This window comes from Macrotis lagotis, chromosome 1, assembly GCF_037893015.1.
Source record: "Macrotis lagotis isolate mMagLag1 chromosome 1, bilby.v1.9.chrom.fasta, whole genome shotgun sequence".
Taxonomy (NCBI): Eukaryota; Metazoa; Chordata; class Mammalia; order Peramelemorphia; family Peramelidae; genus Macrotis; species Macrotis lagotis.
In genome coordinates this window covers 826,216,053-826,240,722 of record NC_133658.1, presented here as the reverse complement: position 1 = coordinate 826,240,722, position 24,670 = coordinate 826,216,053, and the positions used below count along the sequence as shown (strand labels likewise).

The 24,670-nt window shown below is 37.3% G+C and overlaps 1 pseudogene; it reads left to right on the top strand.

Annotated features, from left to right (window-relative positions):
• Positions 1 to 21,948: 21,948 nt before the first annotated feature.
• Positions 21,949 to 22,252, top strand: LOC141488860 (pterin-4-alpha-carbinolamine dehydratase 2 pseudogene; annotated as a pseudogene).
• The last annotated feature ends 2,418 nt before the right edge of the window (positions 22,253 to 24,670 follow it).

Sequence of the window (24,670 nt, the reverse complement as noted above, 5' to 3'; positions counted from 1 at the left end):
TTACCATTTCATTAATTAATTATTTCTCTGGATAGAAAACCAAAGGAGAGATAGCCTCATGAATGACTTCAACATTCTTCCATTACCTAAGCATTCAGACTTTTTTTCCCTAGAGAAAGAAATATTGAAGACTTCAGCAATTTGAAGATAATGATCATTTTTACAAAATGTGACAGGAATTATTTGTAACCCTTTAAGGCATAATAGCTCTGATCATCTGCTTCAAGGGATCCCAGGTATTGAACTCAAAGGAACCTTAAAAAATCTTTAGGCCAAGTCTCTCATTTAAAAGAAAAGGATGGGGCAGCTAGGTAATGCAGTGGATAGAGTACTGGTCCTAGAGTTGGGAGGACCTGAGTTCAAATGTGGCATCAGACAATTTAATAATTACCTAACCCCAATGCCTTGCAAAAAAAATAGAAAAGGAATTGAAAACCTGGAGATGTTGTCATTGACCTAAATTCATACAGTGCTAGGGTTAGGAGAGTTTTCTTCTGATTCCAAGCTAGTCTCTTTTTCATTGGACCATTCTTTTTTTTGCTAGTTGCATTTTAATCCATATAGAGTCTTCAACTTTTCCCATTAAAGTCACTTTAAAATGAAAAATTAAAAAAAAGTAATTTGATGCTCAACTGTCTAAAATGCTTACTCCAAAGAAAAAAGAAAAACAATCAATTAACCAGCTTTGACTCAGAGCCCTCCAGTTTGCCCTCCAGCTTGCCTAGCCAGTCACCAGTGACATCAGTGCCATTGCTGCCACCCGGCATTCTCACCCAGCTTTTGCCACCCACAATTCGCAGACCACTTATGGACAAATTTTAAAGGGCTCTCATCCTCCCTTCCCTGTCTGGAAATGGAACATTTGGAGTTTTGGGGTGGTAGGAGTGGGATTTAACCCAGAAGGGCAGTGAGCAGAGAGAGAGGAGCCCGTGGTGCCAGCCACAAATGTTATTGTGATTAGCCATGTACAGTGTGGGCATTGTTTTAAATCGAATAGAAAGAAACCATCCTACAAGCAGCTCGATCTTATTAGCCACAGAGCAATTTTTCCACATTAATCATTCAAACTGACATGGGTAAACAATACCACATGTGGTTGTGATGAGAGCTGTCTCCATAGACTGTCCTTCTCAAGGTGCTCTGAGGATTTCACTGTGGTCTGGCTCTAGCTGATGAACTGGAGAAAAATCTCAGGCAAAGGTAGGGGGCTCTACTTCACAGGAAGGCTCAGAATGAGAAAACTAGGGAGGAAGAAGAGAGTGGGAAGCCGAACACAAGCGAGAGTACTGAGACTTTGATGAAATATATAATCAGCCACCTTTGAATGCTCTCAGTCTCTATCTCTCCTAACCACATTGCTTCCCCAACTCTCTGACTCTCTCCTCTTTGACTCTGTCTCTGTCTCTCTCACACACAGACATATAAATCCATCTTTTACCTCCAACAATTCTTGTCCATTCTTCTACACAGAGACTCAAAGCAATTTTGGTTGAAACTGGTCAAGTTTACAGTTGATTGTTACAAATATGGCCAACCCTAGACAGAGCTATGGAATAGGTAAATATTTTTTCTGGTCCCTTATATCTGCTTACATTCTCCCTTTCTTTTATTTTAATAGATCAGGTGGAAAAGATCTAGTAAGTCACGAATACTTGGTGTGAATTAGTCAAATGTATTAATTATACTAAGAATATTTGGCTGACAAATTGCTTGCCTTTTCAATGGGGGGATGAGTGGGAATGAGAGAGGGAGGGAGGGAAGGAAAGAATTTGAAATACAGAAATTTGAAAAAAAGACTATCAAAATCATTTTTACATGTAATTTGGAAAAAATAAATATTAAATTAAAAAAATTATTTAACCAAAATCTTCCCAAATAAATAACTGAATAAGAGCAAACTGATTTAGGTCTTAAATTCTAAAGCCTTTTTTTTTTTGCAAGGCAATGGGGTGAAATGAGTTGCCTCAGGTCACACAGCTAGGCAATTATTAAGTGTCTGAGGCCACATTTGAACTCAGGTCCTCCTGACTCCAGGGCCAGTACACTATCTATTGTATCACCTAGCTGCCCCCACTCTCAGTATTTTTGATAAGGAAATTCCAAATGAGGTCACAAGCAGTCAACTGAATAACAACATAAATAATTTGAGTACGGATAATCATTGATAATCAATCAATCATATTAACTAGCTTTTATAAAATACTTTAATACTTTTTTAAAGTATTTTCCATATATTCTATTTGATCCTCAAAACAACTATGTGTCATGTTTTTTCCCATTGTATGGCTGGAAACAAATGGATTGATTGACTTGCCTGGGATCACAGAGCTAGTAAGAGACTAAGGTAAAGCTTTGAACTCTTGGCTTTTAGGGTAGCTAGATGGTACAGTGAATGGAGGATTGGCCCTGGAGTCAGGAAGACTGAGTTTCCTTAGACAAGACCTCTGGCAAGTCACTTAACCCTATTTGCCTCAATTTCCTCATATTAAAAACTGGATAAGGAAATTACAACCCACTCTAGTATCTTTGCCAAAAAAACCCAAATAAAGTCATGAAGAGTCTGAAACAACTGAACAAGAATAATGATGACAACTCACATTAATATAGCATTTTGTGATTTATAAATAGCTTTCCTTACAACAATTCTATGAGGCAGTTAAAACAAATTCTTATTAGCTTTATTTTAGAGATTGGGAAAAGAAACCCTGAGATATTATATGGCAATCAATTAAATCACACTTTCCAAACTTGAACTGAGATCTTCTGATTCAAGTTTCAGACAGAAGAGTCATGAATGATCAGAAGTCATGAAGAAAAAGGAAACCCAGGGTTTTTCTGGTAAATGTTTAAAACCTTTTAGGCCTAATCTGAATTATTAACATTTCCTACATCACTTTCTTAAGTCCAGATAGTCAACAGACCAATCAATCCAGTCTGACTGGTAGTTTTTGCAGATGTCCAAAGATCAAGATGCTCATACTGAATGTAATAAATGTCTCACAGCAGCAGATTTGAGTGGGCTCTATCACACTCCTGCACATGACCCACATTTGATAGATGTTGCCACAAAAGGATGCATGGCTTGTGAGGGCTTGGCAGTTAGGGGACCAGAGGAAAAGACTGGCTTTCTGAAGGTTAACACCAAAGCCAAACATATGGTTCTGAATGAAAGCTTTCAGTTCCAAACTCTAAAAAAGCAGAAGGGGCTCAGGCTAAAATAATCCTTCTTAGCTAAATAAGGGTCAGTAAGGTGAGGTTCACATGTGTATTATGCATGTCTTATTGTAAAACCCAGATCGATCCATCTACAAGACTGGCTCAGCAATAGTTTTAAGAATAGTCCACTTGACTCAATAAGATTTCTAACCTAGATGTGCTTCTTTTCTCTCCATCAGATCCCTGGAAGAATAATTGCAGGTCAGGAAAACATGGATTATACTCTTTTGACTCTGCATTCTTGGTCACAGATGCCTGTGTGAATTTAGAAAAGAAATTGCTCAGAGAGGCTAGGTGGCATGGTGGATAGAGCACCAGCCCTGGAGTCAGGAGTACTTGAGTTCAAATCTGGCCTCAGACACTTAATAATTACCTAGCTGTGTGGCCTTGGGCAAGCCACTTAACCCCATTGCCTTGCAAAAACTTAAAAATTGCTCATTTTATCATGACCTAGCAAAGTGAGGCTTACAAGGTTTAAGAATCAGACCTTAGAAATTGCCAAGTTATAGGATCATAATATCTGGAGTTGGAACAGACTTAAGAACACCTAGAGTTATAGAATCATAAATTTTTAGTTGATAGGGCCCTTAGAGACCAGTTAGTCCACACCTCTCTAACTCACTCCCATTTTACGGATGGGAAAAAATGAGTGCCAAAAGGAATGAAATGATTTTTCCAAGGTGTTGTCATCAGGTAGTGATAGATGGGGACTGAATTCCAGATCTCCAGACTACTAGCTCAGAGTGTACTTTTCACTGTACCAAAGTAACTGTGTCAGTGGGTATGAAAAAGTTGAAAAAAAGATAGAGGTGACTCCTTAAGTTTAGGGCTTCATTTCAATAAGTGCTGTATTTAGGTCAAAACTATAAAAGTTTATATGTAACCCCTTTTCGTCCTTTTCCAGTACTTTCATTCTTGGGTGAGATGGCATAATCTAGTAAATCACTAACACCTTAATGTGAATTATGGAATGTGTAATTTCTCACAAGAATATTTGGAGGAATAAAATGTTTTCAGAGAGAGACAAGTATTCAAAACAATAAGCTTCCAATAGAGGAATTTCAGGTATTATAGCCCTTGTGTGAGGGAGATCAGAGAATGATAGACTCTTATAGTTGGAAGAGACCTCAACAACCAGTCTCACATCCAAAGCTGGAATTTCTTTTTATAATTGTAGTAGTTGGTTATTCAGTTTATATTTGAATATTTCTAATAACAGGGAGCCTATTATTTTATAAAGGCAGTCCATTTCATTATTGCATGGACCTATGTTATTTGATTATAACATATCCTCAATATGGACCACCTAAATTGAGGTTTCATTAAAAAAGAATATAGACACAAATATTCTTTTACATAGTTATATACTAAAAATATGACTATAATTCCTAAAAGGTTTTATACAAATTAGATTTTATACATAAACACAGCTTATATTTGGATTATTGGAGGGGAGAGGAGGGAATAAGCATTTATTAAGAGCCTACTATGGGTAGACAGAGCACCAGCCCTTGAGTCAGGAGGACTTGAATTTGAATTTGGCCCCAGACACTTAATAATGACCTGTATGATCTTAGGCAAGTCTTTTAAGCCCATTGTTTTGCAAAAAATAAAAATAAAAAAGAATCTATGTATAAAGTACCATTCAAAGCATTTTTCAGATATCTCATCTGATTTTCACAGCAGCCCTAAGAGAAAAGTGTCATTATTAAATCGATTTTACAGTTGAGAAAAATTGAGCAAAAAGAAATTTATGTGACTTGCCCAAGGCCACATAACCAATAAGTGCCTGAGGCTGAATTTACACTCAAGTCTTCTTCTTCACTATGCCACTTAGCTGCCTTTTGGGGATAAATATTAGTTCCTGTATATTTAGCCCCATTCTCTATAATTTCCATCTCCTAGTTCTAGGTCTATCTTCTATAACCAACACAGGAATCTCTTTTATCCTAGACCTATTGGCCCTTCAGATATGGTTGACCTTTATTGTGTCTTGTTAATCTTTTCTTTTTGTTGAGTCATTTGAACTGTCTGCCTCTTTGTGACCACCTTTGGAGTTTTCTTGGCAAAGATACTAGAGTAGTTTGCTTGTCATTTCCTTCCCCAACTGAGGCAAACAGGGTGAAGCAGTTTTTGTTCAGAGTTATATAGCTAGGAAGTGTCTGAAACAGGATCTGAGCTCAGGTCTTCCTGATTCCAGGCCTGGTACTCTAACTAGAAAGCTTAGATGCCCCTCTACTCCAAGCTAAACATTTGCTGCTTCCTTATCCTTCTATATATGATATACCTTCCAGTCTTGTTCATCTGCCTTGTATTTCCAGTTCCATTTACCTTGAACTGCCACCCATTTCACTATAAAAACCAGTTCTGTAAAATCAGTTCTAGGTACAAATCAGTAATAGACCCTTGAAAGGAGGGAAAAAAAGTATTTTTAAGTAATCCATTCACTGTTTCTAGAAATTGAAGAAATAAGAACAGCAACCACCAAGGAGTAACGCTTTGGGTTCAATCATTACTTTATTGAAACCTCCTAGAACATTATTATTGAAGAAAATACTAAGCACTCTCACTGATCTCTACAATTTTCAGTATTGAATTTATGGCAAAAATTTGTTCAGGCATTTCTATTTTCCTTCATGTAGGCCAGATGGCTTTCCCAAATCATTGAGAGGAAAGAGGAAGGGAGGAGGTTTTGTTTTCTAGTCCTGGATGACTGCTTTTCAGGAAGGAAGAGGAACTGGTCAGCTTACACTGATGAATGTCTCCCATTAAAAAGCTATGCATCCTATCCAAAGCTTCCAGTGTGCTCCATTAGCAATGTTTTATATTAGCATACAGCATTTCTCACCCTCAATGAGTCCTTGGAGGCTTTGTAGCAGGCAAGAAATTGTCCCTGTGTACTATCAAAGAAGTTGCTGGAAAGAAATTTATTTCTATCCCACAAGTCAATTAATTCCAACTAGACTCAGAACTGATAGGAGGAGAACCAAGACCATAACCAGCAACAGTGAGAGGAGAGGGGAAAGAGATGGTACCTACTCATCATGCCATCTTATAGGATCTCAGCTTTTTGAACATAGAATACAAAGTAGAACATCCATATGCTACATAGAAAAGTGCCTTTAGATAGTTTCTCTTAGCTTCATGGTCCTTGGCAGGAATAGATACTATGACTTGACTGCTCCTGGATTCTCCCTAATGTATAAAACTAACTTATTAAAATATTTTTCATTATTATCATTATTATTACTAATTTTTATAACATTTTATTTTTCTCAATTGAAAGTAAAATAATTTTTAACATGCATTTTTAAAAATACTTTTGAGATCCAAATTCTTTTCTTCCCTCTCCTCCTTCCTCTTGGAGATGGTAAGCAATCTGATATAGGTTCTCCTTATGCAATCATGTAAAACATATTTCCATATTAGTCATATTGCAGAAGAAAATTTAAAACAGAAAAAAGAAAAAAAAGAAACTGAAAAATAGACTTCTTTAACTTGCATTCAGAGTCCATTAGTTCTTTCTATAAACCAGGATAGCATTTTTCATCATAAACCCTTTGGGATTATCTTGGATCGTTGCATTGCTGAGAATAGTTAATTTACTAACAATTGATCACAGTAAAAATTTGCTGTTACAGTGTACCATATTCTCCTAGTTCTGCTCACTTCATTCTTCATCAATTCATTTAAGTCCAGGTTTTTCAGAAATTTTCCTACTTATCTTTTGGTATAGCACAATAATTCCATTATAATCATACACCACAACTTGTTCAGTCATTCCCCAATTGATAGGCATTGCTCAATTTCCAATTCTTAGCTATCACAAAAAGAACTTCTATATATTCCCCTTGTTCAAATATGCCTTTCTCTCTCTCTCTCTCTTTTGATCTCTTTGGATATAAATAGTAGTGGTACTGTTGGCTCAAAGAGTATGTATATATATATATATATATATATTATATATACACAGTTTGAGAGTGCTTTTGGATACAGTTCTAAATTGCTTTCCAGAATAGTTGAATCAGTTAACAACTCCACCCGAGAGTGCATTAGTGCCCCAATTTTCCCACATTTCCTCCAACATTTATTATTTTCCTTCTCTGTAATGTTAATTAATAGTTGTGAGGTCATACCTCAGAGTTCTTTTAATCAATAGTGAGTTAGATTACTTTTCATATAACTATAGAGAGCTTTAGTTACTTCAACTGAAAACTGCCTACTTATTTCCTTTGACCATTCATCAATTGAGCAAGGAGTTGTATTTTTATGAATTTGAGTTACTGTTCTATATAGTTGAGAAATAAGGCCTTTATAATAGCAATTTGCTATAAAAATCCCCTCCCTCTCAGTTTTCTATTTTCCTTCTAATATTAACTACCTTAGTTTTGTTTGTGCAAAAACCTCTTAATTTAATATAATCAAAATTGTTCATTTTACATTTTAACATGCTCTCTGTATCTCTTGTTTGGTCATAAATTCTTCCCTTATCCATAGATATAACAGATAAATTATTCTATGCTTCTTTAGTTTGCTTATGCATCAACTTTTATATCTAAATCATGTACTCATTTTGACCTTATCTTGTATATGATATGAGATGTTGGTCTATGCCTAGTTTCTGCCATATTGTTTACCAGTTTTCTTAGAAGCATTTGTCCAATAGTGAATTCTTCCCCCCAAAAAACTTAGATCTTTGGGTTTATCAAATACTATATTAATATGGTCATTTACTACTATGTTTTGTGTACCTGGGCCCATCTCCAATTGTCCTGACATATCTTGCCACTGGGCCTATTTCCAGAGTTTCCAGAGGAGAGAAAAAGGCTGATGATTTTGAACAGTTCTGTCTTGGTTCTGTCTCACTTAAATTCAGTTCACTTGCAAGTTAATATATCACCTTCCATATGTCATTGATCCTTTTCAAGATCAAAGGACAAACAATAATTCTTTACGTAATCTATTCCACTGATTCATCACTGTTTCTTAGCCATTAGCGATTGTTAGATGATTATTGCTTTATAATACAGTTTGAGATCTGATACAACTAGGTCACCTTCCTTCACACTTTTGTTTTTTCATTGATTCCCTTGATATTCTCAACCTTTTATTCTGGATGAATTTTGTTATTATTTTTTCTAGTTCAACAAGTTAATTTTTTGGTAATTTGGTTGATATGGCACTAAATATATAGATTAATATAGATAGAATTGTCATTTTTTTATTATATTGGCTCAACCTATCCATGAGTAATTGATATTTTCCCAGTTGTTTAGATTTGACTTCATTTGTGCAAAAAGTGTTTCGTAATTGTGTTCATATGGTTTCTGGATTTGTCTTGACAGATAGACTCCTAAGTATTTTATACTTTCTAGAGTTATTTTAAATGAAATTTAAATGAAATTTTTGCTGGATTTTATTAGTAATATATAGAAACATTAATGATTTATATGAGTTTATTTTATATCCTACAACTTTCCTGAAGTTAATAATTATTTCAACAATATTTTTAAGTTTAACCATTATATCATCTTCAAAGGGTGATAGTTTTATTTCTTCATTGGCTATTCCTTCAATTTTTTTTCTTTAACTGCTATAACCAACTTTTCTAGTATAATACTGAATAATAGTGGTGATAATGAGCATCCTTGCTTCACTCATGATCATTTTAGGAAGGCTTTTAGCCTTACAGATAAGACTTGTTGATGATTTTAGATAGCTATTGCATTTTGTCAAAGATTTTTTTCTGCATCTATTAAAATGATCATAATTCCTGTTGGCTTTGTTAGTAATATGGACAATTATTCTGATAATTTGTCTTAAACTGAACTGGCCCTGCATTCTTGGTATAAATCCTATCTGATCATAGAGTATGATCCTTGTGATATATTGCTGTAATCTTCTCCCTAGAATTTTGTTTTAAATTTTTGCATCCATATCCATTAGGGAAATTGGTCTATAGTTTTCTTTCTCTATTTTTGCTCTTCTTGGTTTATTATCAGTACTATATTTATGTCATAAACTGAATTTGGTAGGACTCCACCTATTTTTCCAAATAGTTTTTCTTTGAAAGTTCATTGATGGATTGTTTAATTTTTTTCCCCTTAAATGACATTATTTAAATATTCTACTTCCTCTTTTGTTAATCTGGGCATACTTGTATAAAATCTGACTAGACATAATTTTATTAGAAAGAGCTTTCAATGGAGACTTATGTCTTCCCCCATTAAAACGTAAGCTACTTGAGGGCAGGATCCATAGTTTTTGCCTTTCTTTTTATCCCCAACACTTAGCACAGGGTGCAGCATATAGTAAGTTATATTTTATATAAGAAATGCTTGTTGACTGATTAACTGATTTAAGTTCTGGTTATACTATTTATTAGGAGCATGATAAGTTACTTACCCTTTTCTGACTTTGATTTCTTTGCTCAAAAAAATGTGATGGTTGACCTTGGCTGAAGTCCGTTTCAGTTCTAAGTGAGGATTTTCTGCAAAGGTGAAATAATGAATAATGCTACAACCAAAGAGCATGGCTACCAGTTAGCAAGAGGAGATGACTATATATATATGTAATTTAAGCATTTTTTTTAAAAACAACATGACTGCATATTCAATTGAGGATGACAAAAGAAAAGAACTTGTTAAACTCACAACTACAGGGAGGGCAGAGGCAAGATGGCGACAAGAAGGTATCGAGTCTTAGGAGCTCTCTGATAAAACTCATCAGCTAAGGACTCTAACTAAACTTTCGAGAGACAGAACCCACAAAGGGACCCAGTGAGGCAGTTATCCTACTCAAGGTAACCTGGAAAAGAGCAGAAAGGCTCTGTTCCCTGGGGTCATAGGGGCAGCCCGCCAGAGCAAAAGAACTTCAGCCTCCCGGAAGCAGCCCCAGGGCACTGGGAGTCACAGCTCACAGCAGCGGGGGAGTCTCCTGAGCTTCACCCCCAGAAGCACCAGGCACAAAGTGGGGGAACAGCAGAGGACCTCTGCCAGAGTGAGCACATGGAGCCCAGCCCTCAGGGCACACAGGGAGCAGCTTGGTCTTTTGCCCAGACCAGGAAACAGAAGCAGGCGGAGCCAGTAAGCAGGAGCCCCCAGGGCATAAGCCCATTGAGCTGAGGGAGGGGAGTGTCCTCAGCCCCAGGAACAGGACTCTGGGGCTCTGACCACATTCAGATCCTGATCGCAGTCTAGGCCCCCCATAGAACAGCAGCGGTCCCCCCCACCTCGGCCCCGTGGCGGAGGGGGGAGCTTATGGTCATTCACAGACTAGGAGGGAGGACAGAGCCTCACACATTGAGACCCTTGTGGGACTGTCCCAAAATCTCAGGAAGCACCTCAAACCAGGCCCAGGCTGGGAAAATGAGCAAGCAGAGAAAGAAAAGGAAGACTATTGAGAAATATTTTGCAAATGAGCCCAAGAAGGATCAAAATACTCAGTCTGAAGATGAGGAAGCACAAGCTCCTGCATCTAAAGACTCCAAGAAAAACAGAAATTGGGCTCAGGCTATGACAGAACTCAAAAAAGACTTTGAAAATCAAATGAGGGTGTTGGAAGAAAAACTGGGTAAAGAAATGAGAGAGATGCAGGAAAAACATGAAAATGAAGTCAGCAGCTTAGTCAAGGAAATCCAAAAAAATGCTGAAGAAAATAGCATGCTAAAAACCAGCTTAGGTCAAATGGATAAAACAGTTAAAAAAGGTATTGAGGAGAAGAATGCTTTAAAAAGCAAAATTGGCCAGATGGAAAAAGAGATAAGAAAACTCTCAGAGGAGAACAAATCCTTCAGACAAAGAATAGAATTCAGGGAGACTGATGAATTTACCAGAAATCAGGAATCAATACTTCAAAACCAAAAAAATGAAAAATTAGAAGAAAATGTGAAATATCTCATTGAAAAAACAACTGATATGGAAAACAGACTTAGGAATACCGGAAAGTCATGACCAGGAAAAGAGCCTTGACATCATTTTCAAAGAATTACTACAGGAAAATTGCCCTGATATTCTAGAAGCAGAGGGCAAAATAGAAATGGAGAGAATCCACTGATCCCCCCCCCCCCCCGAGAAAGAGATCCCAAAAAACCAACCCCTAGGAATATTATATCCAACTTCCAGAACTCCCAAGTCAAAGAGAAAATATTACAAACAGCCAGAAGGACACAGTTCAAATATCGGGGAGCTGTAGTCAGGATCACACAGGACTTAGCAGCAACTACATTGGAATAGGGCTTGGAATACAATATACTGGAAGGCAAAAGAGCTTAGAATGCAGCCAAGAATGAACTACCCAGCAAGGCTGAATGTCCTCTTCCAGGGAAAAAGATGGACTTTCAACGAACCAGGGGAATTTCAAAGGTTCCTTTTGGAATGGCCAGAGCTGAACAGAAGGTTTGATCTTCAGATACAGGACTCAGGTGAAGCATGGAGATTGAAGGAGAGGGGGGAAATATGAGGGACATAATGAGGATGAACTTCATGTATTCCTGCATAGAAAAATGACACTGATAATACTCATATGAACCTTCTCAGTTAATAAAACAGGTAGCGAGAGCTTTTATAGTTGAAGCACAGGAGAAAGCTGAATTCAAAGATAAAATATGGTGTAAAAATGGAGTCAATAGAAAAAAAGGAAATATAATGGGAGAAAGAAAAAGGAGAGGGGGAATAGTCCAAGATATTTCACATAAGATTTTTTTTTTATTACAATGAGTTATTGCAATGATATGGAAGGGGAGAGGCAAGGGGGAATGAGGGAATCTTTGCTTTCATCAGAGGTGGCTAGGAGAGGAAACAGCATATATACTCAATGGGGTATAGACACCTTGAGTAAAAAGAAGGGGGGGAGCAGGGGGAAGGGGTGGGGATGTGAGTGATGGAGGAAAGGATGCACCATGGGGGGAGAGCAGTCAGATATAACACATTTTCTTTTTTACTTCTTGCAAGGGGCTGGGATTGGATGGCCTGTCCAGGACCATGGGGCCAGGTGGATTCTGGGCCTAAGGGGTGGTATGGGGGCTCAGGGCTTCTTGGCCCCAGGACCAGGGATCTGTCTGCTGAGCCAGTCAATGACCCTACAGCAGAGTCAGAGTGAAAGGAGAGAGAAAATATAGTACATGGTAGTGGAGAAATAAGAAAGGAGGGAGTTGCGGTCAGCAATGGCAACAGTGGAAAAATATGGAAGTAACTTTTGTGATGGACTTATCATAAAGAATGAGATCCGCCCATGACAGAGTTGTTGGTGTTGGAACAAAGATTCAAGCACATTTTTTGTTATTATTATTTGGGGGAGGGTGCAGGGCAAGTGGGGCTGGATGGCCTGCCTGGGGCCACATAGCAGGGTGATCTTTGGGTGTCTGGGGCCGGATTCGGACCCAGGTGCTCCTGGCTCAAGGGCCAATGCTCTGTCTGCCACCCAGCCACCCCTACTATTATTACTATTTTATTTTATTTTGGGTCTTTTTTTTCTTCTTTTTGGTTTTTGCAGGGCAGTGGGGATCGGGGAGCTTGCATGTCACACAGCTGGGTGATTGTTGGGTTTACGAGGCTGGATATGGGCTTGGGTGCTCGTGGCTCCAGGGCTGGTGCTTCATCCATTGAGCCACCTGGCCATACCTACAATTATTACTATTATTTTTTTTAATTTTAATTTTTTTCTCTCCCCTTTACTTTTTTCACCCAAGCAAGTCTATCTATATTCATGGGGGAAGAGGGGTATTTTGTTTACTTGTAAGCAAGAATATTTTATTAATGTAAAAAAATTGTACAAAATGAGAATAAAAAAATAAATTTAAAAAAAACTCACAACTACAATATAGATTTACATCATTTTAAATAAAGAATTTTGCTCTACCCCATCAAAAATAAAAACAAAGAACCTCTTGAGGCAGAATCCAGGGAAATACATAACAAGTACTAATTTTGCCATTTATTAGCTTTGCAACCACCAAAAAAGATGTTTTTTCCTGTCTGGGCCTAAATTTCATCTTCTCTAAAAGAAATGGCTTTTGCAGTCTGTGGATCAGAAGGTTTTAGCTCTCAAGTCTATAGACTGATTTTTAGAAGTCAGTGACCATGAATGGAAAAAATTTATACATTTTTCCCTTCATTAGCTTTTAAATAAAATTTAGCATTTTCTTCAATTATTTAAAGACATTTTAATTTTATTTTCCTTTTGCATGTTTTGAAAGTTTTTCAACATTCATCTACTTGCATACTTAAAAGTTCACATTTTTTCCTACCACCCTCTCTTTCTACCCCCCTCCCTTCAATGGTGAACAGTTTGGTAAAAGTTGTGCGTGTATATTTGTGTTTAACAGATTTTTGTATGAGGAATTATGACTAAGAGAAAAGAAAGACAACCATGGGATAAGAAGGAAAACATAAGGGCAGTTTTTTTTAAAAAAAAGTGAACATAGTATCTGTTCAGATTCTGTGAGTTTGGGTTTTTTTGTAATTTTGTTTTTTTGTTTTCCTCTGGATATGGATGGCATTGACCATAACAAGTCTCCCAGGATTGTCCTAGATTTTTGAACTGCTGAGAGGAACTGTAGAAATTATAGTGATCATCTCACAATGTTGTTTTTAATGTCTACAATGATCTCTTCACTCAGCATCAGTTAGCATAATTCTTTCCATGCTTCTCTAAAGTCTAAACACTCATGATTTCTTATAGAACAATAGTGCACCATAACATTCATAACTTGTTTATTCATTCCTCAATCGATAGACATCCCCTCAGTTTCCAATTCTTTGCCACTACAAAAAGAGCTGCTATAAATATTTTTGAACATGTGGTACTTTCCCAGATTTTTATGATTTCTTCTAAATACAGGCCTAGTATTGGTACTGCTGGATCAAAAGTATATGGTCAGCTTTATTGCTCTTTGGGGATAGTTCCATATTGCTCTCCAGAACTGTTGGATTAGATCACAACTCCACCAACAGTGTATCAATGTCCCAATCTTCCCATAACCTCTCCAAAGTTGATCATTTTCCCCTTTAGTTATCTTAATCAATCTGATAAGTGTGAGTTAGTATCTCATAGTTATTTTAATTTGCATTTCTCTAATCAATAATGATTTGGAGCATTTTTTCCATATAATTATTTATAGCTTTAGTTTCTTCTTTTGAAAACTGCATTTTCATATCCTTTGACCATTAAAAACATAAATTTAAGAAAGCTTCATACATAAAGAAGTTGAGATGATCTTTCAGATCCCTTTCACTTCAAAAAAGAAAATCAGTCTTTAGTATCACACTTGTAACTTAGAGACAGGGAGGAAGATACAGGCATTAAAACGATGGCTGTGCTTCCCAGCCCCAAATTTATGACAAATGTTTCCAGTTATTTCAAAGAGTGTTGCAAAATCTTCCTGAAGTTCTTCAAACAAAATGATTTTAGTTGGATTCAACATACATAGTAACACTATCAATGTGTATAATTGTATATCTGTAAATATATGATGTATGTTTTTATATTATATTATATTTATATTATATTATATATGCATGCGTATAATTTTGGTTTGGGGAATGGGGTGAAACTATTTTTAAAAGATCAAAGGAATAATTCACAACTTCAGAAATGTGAGGCATCATGAAGCTAATTTTACCAGCATAGTCCTACCAGCATTTTCACAAAGACAATTTCTTGGTCTTTTTGTCTTTCTTGCAGAGTCAGTATGGACATTACTAAGGGCCAGTAAACTGTAGATTTAGCCTGAACCAGGGTTTCAGCTGTGATAGAAATGATTATTAATAAGCAATGATTTGGGGAAATTCAGTTCCCCCCCCTCCCTTTTTATTAAAGTCCTGATTTTTAAAAATTCAATTTCTTAAAGGATGTTGTTGATAATGAGATTGGACTAAGACCCCAATGTGGTCTGCTTAGTTTGAGTTGGGGCAAAAATTCTTTCAATAGATTGCCCAAGGCTTGGGATAATCTGAGTATCAAGATCCAGGCTGTCCAATATAGCTCATCTTCCATTATGTTAACCAATCAGAGTTGATTGCCACCCCTTAGGAATACTTGCTCTTCAAAGGGTATAAAAACTGTGAGCTCACACCCATGATTGTCTTTGGCCTAAAAGAGAGAGATGGTTGAATGACCATCCTTTTATTAATAATGTACTGGCCTGACTAATTCATTGATCAAATTACCTAGACACCTCCTGAGAGCTTTTAATAATAACAATTGACAGATGTCTTATAGGAGAAAGGATTGAATTACCTAGATGTATTGATGGAATAAGACTAGGGAATCAAGGGTCATTCGGTTCAATTTCCTGAAAACTTCTCAAGTATATGCTATATAGGGTCCAGACTTTATGCTAGGTACTAGGATAAGGATGATAGAAAGAAGAACAGACTCTGCCCTTAAGAAAACTGGGAACACTTAAAATGTATATAAATAGGAAAAGAGCTATGTATAGAATGAGCTAGGACTTCCTTGGAAGATTGTAGAAGGTTAGTCTCCATTCAGGAGATGGAAGGTCTGAACTCCACAGGGTCACCTCTGCAGGGAGGTAAGGTAATGTTTAACCTTAACTCTTTCCTTTTTTTAAAATGTTCTTTTAAATTATTGTTTTCAATTACTTGCGAAAGTTAGTTTTCAACATTTATCTTTTTATAAGCTTTTGAGCTCCACATTTTTCTACCCTTCCTTTGTCTTTCCCCACTCATGGCAGCAAGTAATATGATATAGGTTGTACATGTGCAATCATGTTTAACATATTTCCTTATTAGTCATCTTATGAAAGAAGAATCAAAACTAAAGGGGATAAATCGTGAGAAAAAAACTACAGAAAAAAATGTTTTAAATCAGCCTTAACTCTTGAGGAAACTGTTCAGCATTGTTGGTTCTGCTCAGCAATGTCCCTTTCCAAGAACCAAGATCTGTTTTTAAATCTTACCTCTAGCACTTTAATATTGTATGATTTTGGAAAAATACTAACTATCCCTAGGCCTTAGTTTCTTCATCTAGAAAAAAAATCTGATTTTTAATCTACTCTGCTTTCCACTTCCATTTTATGGGAGAATTCATCCCATTCACATTTTCAGTTATAATTAACTCAGTATTTCCCTCCATGCTGTCTTTCCCAATTTGTATTTTTCTTTCTTCTTATATCCCTTCAACAATGTTTTGTTTCTGACTGCTGCCTCTCAATCAGTCCTTCTTTCTATTTTCCTTTCCCCTTTTACTTTTTAAAAAAAATTTACTTTAACTTTGACTTTACCTTTATTTTTACTTTTACAACCTCCTTTTTATCAGTTCCTTCTTCCCCTTTCTTTTCAAATTTTTAAACTCAATTTAGAATGTATGTTGTTCCCTTTATGCACCACATCTATTGAGAATAAGGTTTACTCAGTACACACACTCTCCCTTCTTTCCTTCTACTCTAATAGGTCTTTGTGCCCCTTCACATGGTGTTATTTAATGTCTCACCTTCTCCTTCTAATGCCTCACCTCCTACTAAAATCTTTCTTTTCATATCTCAAATGTTTTAAACCTGTATTTTATCCACAACCTCTGTAAAGATATACTTCTTTTATCTGTCCTGATAGAAGTATAATTCTTAAGGGTTGATTTATTGATTGATGGGTTGATTTAATCATAGTTACTTTAGGTTCATAGCCACTGTCAAGTCCCTCAACAGTCCAATTAGAAATATAATTCTCTTTTTTTAATTTATTTTTATTCTCATTTTGTACAAATGTTTTTTTACATTAATAAAATATACTTGTTTACAAGTAAACAAAATACCCCTCCCCCCATGAATATAGATAGACTTGCTTGGATGAAAAAAGTAAAGGGGAGAGAAAAAAAATTAAAATTAAAAAAAATAATAGTAATAATTGTAGGTATGGCCAGGTGGCGCAATGGACGAAGCACCAGCCCTGGAACCAAGAGCACCTGAGTCCATATCCAGCCTCATAAACCTAACAATCACCCAGCCATGTGACACGCAAGCCACCCGATCCCCACTGCCCTGCAAAAACCAAAAAGAAGAAAAAAAAGACCCAAAATAAAATAATAATAATAGTAGGGGTGCTGGGTGGCAGACAGAGCATTGGCCCTTGAGCCAGGAGCACCCAGGACCAAATCCGGCCCCAGACACCCAAAGATCACCCTGCTATGTGGCCCCAGGCAGGCCATCCAGCCCCACTTGCCCTGCACCCTCCCCCAAATAATAATAACAAAAAATGTGCTTCAGTCTTTCTTCCAACACCAACAACTCTGTCACAGGTGGATCTCATTCTTTATGATAAGTCCATCACAAAAGTTACTTCCATATTTTTCCACTGTTGCCATTGCTGATTGCAACTCCCTCCTTTCTTATTTCTCTACTACCATGTACTATATTTTCTCTCTCCTTTCACTCTGACTCTGCTGTAGGGTCGCTGAGTGGTACAGCAGACAGATCCCTGGTCCTGGGTCCAAGAAGCCCTGAGCCCCCATACCACCCCTTAGGCCCAGAATCCACCTGGCCCTATGGTCCTGGACAGGCCTTCCAATCCCAGCCCCTTGCAAGAAGTAAGAAAGAAAATGTGTTATATCTGACCACTCTTCCCCCCATGGTCCATCCTCTCCTCCTTTATTCACATCCCCACCCCTTCCCCCTCCTCCCCCCCCCCTCCTTCTTACTACAGATGCCTATACCCCATTGAGTATATTTGCTGTTTCCTCTCCTAGCCATCTCTGATGAGAGCAAAGGTTCCCTCATTCCCCTTTGCCTCCCCCCCTTCCATATCATTGCAATAGCTCATTGTAATAAAAAAAATCTTATTATGTGAAATATCTTGGACTATTCCCCCTCTCCTTTTTCTTTCTACCATTCCATTTCCCTTTTTTTCTATTGACTCCATTTTTACACCATATTTTATCTTCGAATTCAGCTTTCTCCTGTGCTTCAACTATAAAAGCTCCCTCTACCTGCTCTATTAACTGAGAAGGTTCATATGAATGTTATCAGTATCATTTTTCTATACATGCAGTTCATCATATTTCCCCCCTCTCCTCCAATCTCCATGCTTTACCTGAGTCCTGTATCTGAAGATCAAACCTTCTGTTCAGCTCTGGCCATTCCAAAAGGAACCTTTGAAATTCCCCTGGTTCATTGAAAGTCCATCTTTTTCCCTGGAAGAGGACATTCAGCCTTGCTGGGTAGTCGATTCTTGGCTGCATTCTAAGCTCTTTTGCCTTCCGGTATATTGTATTCCAAGCCCTACGAGCTTCCAATGTGGATGCTGCTAAGCCCTGAGTGATCCTGACTGCAGCTCCCCGATATTTGAACTGTGTCCTTCTGGCTGTTTGTAATATTTTCTCTTTGACTTGGGAGTTCTGGAACTTGGCTATAATATTCCTAGGGGTTGGTTTTTTGGGATCTCTTTCTCGGGGGGATCTGTGGATTCTCTCCATTTCTACTTTGCCCTCTGCTTCTAGAATATCAGGGCAATTTTCCTGTAGTAATTCTTTGAAAAAGATGTCAAGACTCTTTTCCTGATCATGACTTTCATGTATTCCAATAATTTTTAAATTATGTTTCCTAAGTCTGTTTTCCATATCAGTTGTTTTTTTCAATGAGATATTTCACATTTTCTTCTAATTTTTCATTTTTTGGTTTTGAAGTATTGATTCCTGATTTCTGGTAAATTCATCAGTCTCCCTGAATTCTATTCTTTGTCTGAAGGATTTGTTCTCCTCTGAGAGTTTTCTTATCTCTTTTTCCATCTGGCCAATTTTGCTTTTTAAAGCATTCTTCTCCTCAATACCTTTTTTAACTGTTTTATCCATTTGACCTAAGCTGGTTTTTAGCATGCTATTTTCTTCAGCATTTTTTTGGATTTCCTTGACTAAGCTGCTGACTTCATTTTCATATTTTTCCTGCATCTCTCTCCTTTCTTTTCCCAGTTTTTCTTCCAACTCCTTCATTTGATTTTCAAAGTCTTTTTTGAGCTCTGTCATAGCCTGAGCCCAATTTCTGTTTTTCTTGGAGTCTTTTGATGCAGGAGCTTGTGCTTCCTCATCTTCAGACTGAGTATTTTGATCCTTCTTGGGCTCATTTGCAAAATATTTCTCAATAGTCTTCCTTTTCTTTCTCTGCTTGCTCATTTTCCCAGCCTGGGTCTGGTTTTGGGGTGCTTCCTGAGCTTTTGGGACACTCCCACAAGGGTCTCAGTGTGTGAGGCTCTGTCCTCCCTCCTGGTCTGCGAATGACCATAAGTGCCTCCTTCTGCCATGGGGCCGAGGTGGGGGGCGCCCTGTTGTTTTACTGGGGGGGGGCCTATACTGGGATCAGGATCTGAAAGTGGTTAGAGCCCTGGAGTCCTGTTCCAGGGGCAGAGCTTGGCAGTCTCTCTCTCTTCACTCCCCTCCCTCAGCTCAATGGGCTCATGCCCTGGAGGCTCCTGCTTCTGTTTCTGGATCTGGGCTGTGGAAAGACCAAGCTGCTAGCTGTGTGCCCTGAGGGCTGGGCTCCATGTGCTCCCTCTGGCAGAGGTCCCCCACTGTTCTCCCGCTTTGTGCTCGATGCTCCCGGGGTGCAGCTCAGGAGACTCCCCCCGCTGCTGTGAGCCGCAGCTCCCAGCACCCTGGGGCTGCCTCCAGGACGCTGAAGTTCTTTTGCTCTGGCGGGCCACCCCTCAGGTGGGCCGCCCCTCCAACCCCGGGGAGTAGAGCCTTTCTGCTCTTTTCCAGGTTACCTTGAGTAGGAGAACTGCCTCACTGGGTCCCTTTTTTGGGGTCTGTCTCTTGAACATTTAGTTAGAGTCCTTAGCTTATGTGTTTTATCAGAGAGCTCCTAAGACTTGATCCCTTCTTGTCGTCATCTTGCTGGTATCGGGCAGAAATATAATTCTCAATAGCCATTAGCATCATCAAATCATAATCAATTTATACCACACCCTCTTTCCAAGTACCCTCTATAGAAATACAATCCTCATGAACTAAAGTATCTTGTAAAATAAAATCACTTCATAATCCATTTATACCCACATTCTCTAAGTAACTCCCTCCAACCTTTCAACAGAAATGCAACCCTCATGAGCTCAAGTAGCCTGTAAAGCAAAAAACCTCTTCAAGATCCATTTATACCCACACCTTCTAAGTATAATCCCTCCAACTATATTCAACCGTCATGAGCTAAAGTATCACCTAAGCATCATCACTTTCAATCTATGCCCATACCCTGTTTGTAAGTATTGTTCTTTTAACTGTCCAAAGAGAAATACAAATTCAAGAATTGTCTTCCCATGTAGTGATATAGATATATACAGTTTAAGTCTATTGACTAACACAGTTTCCCCCTTTCTGTTTATCTTTTTATGCATCTCTTGAGCCTTGGTTGTGAAGAAATAATTTTCTATTCACTTCTGGTCTTTTCAATTAGATAATTTTGAAAGTCCTCTATTTCATTGAAAATCCATCCTTTCTCCTGAAAGAATATGTTGAATTTTGCAGGGTAATTGATTCTTGGTTGTAATCCAAGGTCCTCCAATTTTTTAATTTTGAATCTGCTTAGTCCTGAGTAATCCTGATGGGTTTTCCTTTTAAAATTTAAAATTCTTTTTGACTACTTGCAGGATTTTGTCCTTTAATTAAGAATTCTGAAATTAGAGTTTTTATTCTGGGGTCTCTTTCTGGAGGTAATTTGGAGGTGATGCTTTCAAGGACTATTTTTGTCTTTTCATTATGGGATATTACAGCAATACTGTTTGAGGGAATCTTGGTATCTCATAGAGTCATTAGTTTCCATTTGTCCAATTCTAATTTTTAGGGACTTACTTTCTTCAGTTAGCTTTTGTGTTTCCTTTTCCAGTTGGTTAATTTTACTTTTTTTGAGTTACATTATTTTTCTAGTTGATCATTTTTACTTTTAAAGGAGTTGATTTTTTCAGTCAATTTTCCATAATTCTCCTGCATGGTCCTCATTTCTTTTCTCCATTTGCTTCTTCCTCACTTCTTTGGTTTTTAAAATCTTTTTTTGGCTCTTCCAAGAGGTCTTTTTGGATTTGGGGCCAATTCATAAACTCCTTTGAGACTTCACATGTAGATATTTTGTCACTGCTTTCCTCTTCTGAAATGGAAGTTCTTCCCATGTTATCTTCATTCTTTTTTGTGTGTGATCTGTAGCTTTAAGGGTCTGTGAGAGTTTTCATTTAAAATTGTTTCCGGAAAAGCTCCTGGAACTTCCTAGCTTCATGCCACTATCTTGGCTCTGCCCCTGGAACCATGATCTTATCACCTAGATGAAGCCTGGATGAGAGCCAATCCAGTTTAGCATCTGGCAGTTTTAACAACAGCAGATTTTGACTTTGTATGGGCACAGAAGTTTTAGCCATGGATGAAATGTGACATCCCACTTGCTGCTGCTGCTTCCTTTCTGCCCTGGCAGTACATATATGTGAGATGTCTCCCACTGTTGGAATTTATAGATCTTTCCCAAAGATAGAATTGAAAATCTTTACATACTTTGTGGCATATTCCCAGAATATTTATCATGTTCTATTTGTCACAACAGCAGCTGTGAGAATGAAAGCATTTTACCAAAACAAGAATTGAAAAAAGCAGCCTAGCTGCAGCGTGGGAGCCCTGTCAGCCATGGCGCTAGGACTCCGGCCCGCTTCTCCCTGCACTCCTTCGATTACCATGGTTCCATCAGGGCGGCTGCTGGATGCTTTCAGCCATGTCTTCAGCATCTTATTGGTTAACAACAGAAGAAAGTTCTACATGACCTCAAAGCCTCAGGATGATCAGAATTAAATGAGAGAGATGCTATATATAAAGAATTTTGTTTCAAAAATTTTAATCAGGCTTTTGGATTTATGTCCAGAGATGCACTACAAGCTGAAAAGATGAATCATCACCCTGAATGGTTCAATGTGTATAACAAGGTCCAGATAACTCTCATTTCACATGACTGTGGTAGATTGACCAAGAGAAATGTAAAACTGGCTCAATTTATTGATAAAGCTGCTTCTTCTGTTTAACCACATGCAAACAGTACCAAAAGCTTTTTGAAGGCAGTTCACATGACCAATTAATTAACTTTGAAATTATTGATCTACCTTGTAAAGATGTTTTAAAATAAGCTCTTACTTGTTAAATTTTTAAATTTAATTGAACTTTTGTCTGGATCAATTTCAGTCACACTTTTAGTGTATGGGTAAACCAACCAACTTTAGTACCTTTCAGTACTTTCAGTAATAATGAGAAGTAAAATTAAATATCAGAAATACTTTTTGAGGGGCAGCTGGGTGGTGTAATGGATGGAGTGCAGGCCTTGGAGTCAGGAGGACCTGAGTTCAGGTCTGGCCTCACACACTTAGTGATTGCCTAGCTGTGTGACCTTGGGCAGGTCGCTTGACCCCATTGCCTTGCAAACTCCAAAAAAAACAAAAGACTTCTTGAAATTTCCAAATACTATATCTGACAAATTGAGCATTAAAAACTCAAGTCAGAAGTTTGACTTTTGCTAGTACATTGGTATGCTGGAGAATATTACATAAATTTTGAAAAATTTATAAATTCTCCAAAGTAAGCATATATATATATATATATATATATATATATCACAATTTTAATATAATTGAAGATCTACCTTGGAATGGAAATTATGCTCTAAATAACTTTTTTATCATTAGTTATTGTATCTTTATTTTTTTTTTTTGCAGGGCAATGGGGTTGAGTGGTTTGCCCAGGGCCACACAGCTGGGTAATTGTTGGGTGTCTGAGATCGGATTTGGGCTCAGGTACTACTGACTCCAGGGCCAGTGCTCTGTCTGCTGTGCCACCTAGCTGCCCTAGTTATTGTATCTTTTATGATCATAACATAATTTACTTTAATATTTGAGAATTATCTTATTAGTCCCTTTACTGATACCTTACTGAAGGTATTTTTAAAAAATATTACTGTTAATAATTAAATTTGCATGAAAAATCAATAAAACTTACATGATAATTTTGAATTAAAAAAAAAAGAAAAAATCAGCCTACTGAGGGATGAGGAAATAGCAATGGAGCATTGGTGAGTTTGTTATTGCTGGCCTCTACCCAACTTTATCAGGTTCTTTTTTCTGTATTAATTTCCCCTATTAGATTGTAAGCTCCTTGAGGGCAGGGTCTGTCTTATTTATATCAGTGCTTGGAATGCAGATTCTTAATAAATGTTTACTGTATTCTATCATAGTCTAAATACGTCTCCTCTTGTATTTAGCAACATATCCCTTGTAACAAAGAATCAAAAAAGAGAGCAAAAACAATAGTTCAGCAATTAGTCAATACATTGGGCTTGTCCAACAGTACTTATGCAATATTTAGAGAAAAAAAATTCAGATGAAGATTGGGAAAAATCCACTTTAGCTAGAATGAAATGCCTGAAGGGGAGTAATTAAAAAATATAATTGGCAAAGTAGATTGAAGATGCTGTGGAGGGTCCTGAGTACGTGGCCAAGGAGTCTATATTGTATTCTATAGGCAGTAGGAAGTCAAGAGGACTTTAGAAATTATTTAAAAAATTGACAAGCATTTTTTTTGCTCCTATGACCTCTCCTACTTCCACTGGAAAGAAAAGAAGAAATAAGAACAAAAGTCCTGTAATAAATCTGTATCTGTAAGCAAAACCAGTTTCCACATTGATTATGCCCGGAAATGTGTTTCATTTTGCACTACAAATCTATCACCTTTGTGTCAAGAGGTAGGTAACATTTTGATTTGTCATTGCATTGATGGGAGATCTTAAGTTTATCGGTTTTTTGAATTATAATGTTGTGCTTGTTATGAAATTGTTTTCTTGATTCTACTTTATTTACCATCAATTCATATAAGTTATCACAGGTTTCTCTGGAACTTTCACTGTAGGCTTTAGAGTGATGGAGTCAAGACATATACCTTAGGGAAATTATTTTGTCAGCTGAAGGAAGGATGGAGTTTTTCAGGGAAAGGATTTGAATCAGAGTGACTAGTTAGCAAGCTAATTCAATTAATTATCTAAGGGAGAAATGATGAGAGCCTGAGCTAATGTGATTCCTATTTGAAGGGATGGGATAAGGTATTTTGAATAAGATAGGATAGATTTGGATGGGGAAAATATTTTGGAGACAGAATTACTAGACCTAATTGAATATTGGAGGCAAAGAAAAGAGGGAAAAGTCAAAAAATAATTATAATATTTCAGGCTAGGATGATTGGGATAATGATCCTGTCAATGAAAATAGGGAAATTGGGAGAAAATACAGATTTAGGTTCATAAGTGGAAGTTGATGACTTCACCTTTGGACATACTACTTTTGAAGTTTCAAGGGACCTTCAAGAGAGGCTATCCAGAAAACAATTAGAAATAGAGAAACTTTCAAGAAGAAATCAGTTCTGAATAGACTGATTTAAGAATCATTTGTGAAGGGGATTGCTAATTTAAATCATGACTGTGACTAAGTTGAACAAGGAGGGA